Source organism: Eumetopias jubatus, unplaced genomic scaffold (assembly GCF_037043125.1).
Source record: "Eumetopias jubatus isolate StellerSeaLion01/CBP00866 unplaced genomic scaffold, mEumJub1_p1.0 scaffold_1, whole genome shotgun sequence".
In the NCBI taxonomy this organism is placed as follows: domain Eukaryota; kingdom Metazoa; phylum Chordata; class Mammalia; order Carnivora; family Otariidae; genus Eumetopias; species Eumetopias jubatus.
Genome location: NW_028274807.1, coordinates 212,161,126 through 212,162,865, shown reverse-complemented (window position 1 = coordinate 212,162,865; position 1,740 = coordinate 212,161,126).

Sequence of the window (1,740 nt, the reverse complement as noted above, 5' to 3'; positions counted from 1 at the left end):
CAATGGTCTAAAGGACAGCCAAGAATGAGAAACTACTCTAGCTGTTTTAGGAGCTGTGGTCCTGGCCCTTGACTTGTGTGAAACACACCTGCAATGTTTTTTGTTTTTGTTTTTTTTGAGATCTTATTTATTTATTTGAGAGAGAGAGAGAGAGCATGAGCGGGGTGAGGGGCAGAGGGAGAAGCAGGCTCCCCACTGAGCAGGGAGCCTGGGATCATGACCTGAGCCAAAGGCAGATGCTTAACTGAGCCACCCAGGTGCCCATCACCTGCAGTGTTTTTAATGCTATGGGTGTCTGGACGTGTCCCAGAGCAAGTGTATCACAATGGAGGGGTCAGGACAGCAGAATGTATTTTGTAAGAACTCCAAGTTTTCTGACTGCAAGATGAAGGACCTTCTTCTCATTTCAGAGTTTCTCAGGCTTCTCAGCACATTAGAATTACCTGGTGAAATTGGAAAGGACTGGATCTCAGGCAGGATCAATTGTATCTGTAGGGGGTGGGGAAGGCAACAGTACTTTGTAACTTACCTAGGTGACTTAAACATGTAGCTAATTGTGCCAGCCACAGCACTAAGTCTGGAGAAAGGTGAATTCATGGCAATCAGCGAAGAAAGAAGCAATTAAATTACTCTCTGGATCACCTGGTATGAATAGCTCCTTGAGATCAGTGCTTCAGGGATGGATGGCAAACTAGCGTTTAATGGCCCAGAGGGCATGAGGAATTCAAAGAATGTTAAATTAGAATATAAACTCTAGATTTTAGATAGTGGTTATCTCTACATGCTCAGAGGGACTCATATATATTTGTGATGTTTTAATTTTTTCTTAAGTATTTTGATGCAAACAGTGAACTGACTATACTATATTAAAATACTGTTCTGAAATTTTCATAAATTTGCAGAAGTAGAGATTATAGAAAACCTGACTCCCATGTATCCATCATGTTACCTCAAAAATTGTCAACTCATAAATGATTTGGATGCTATTCCCATGGATGAAAGTGCAGCAGATTCCTGAGAGTATATCATTTTATCTGTAAACATTTTAGTATCTCTTTAAGGACAGGGATCTTTAGAACAGGAACACCACACCATTATCACATACGAAAATTAAAATAAGTCCTGCCCATAATCAAATATCTTGTTTTCCAATTTCCCCAATTATCTTGTTTGTTCGTTCCCTGGTTTTACATTTCATTTGATTAAGGATCTTTGTAAAATCCACAGTTTGCAACTGGTTGATCTGTACGTGAAATCTCTTCAATCTCCACAGCCCGTCCATGTTGGGGTGGGGTGAAGGATGATGATGATGTGTGTGAATTATTTCTAGAAGGAATGGGGTTGTATGTCTTGCAGAGCTTAATTCAGTTTGGATTTGCTTATTGCAACCCCATGGTTACACTTAACATTTAAGTCTGGCATCTGTTGTTTCAGGGGAATAATAGTTGGAAATGAAGCCTTCATCGTGTTCATGTTCTGTTTTTTTAGAAAGATGAATTCTTAGATGGTTTTGTGACCATCCATCAGCAGGCAACGGATGTCTTGGAAGAATCTGATTTTGAAGTTAACAAAGACTCATAACTCTATGGATACAGTATGTCCTTAGTGGTTGCAAATGGCGATATATGCAAATTACCCTGTTTTCATTTATTACATAGAGCCCTTATACTATTCTTTATGCCTCCAATCTTCCATAGTAGAAACATAACTTTTAGTATAAATTTAAGTTAAAATTACAAT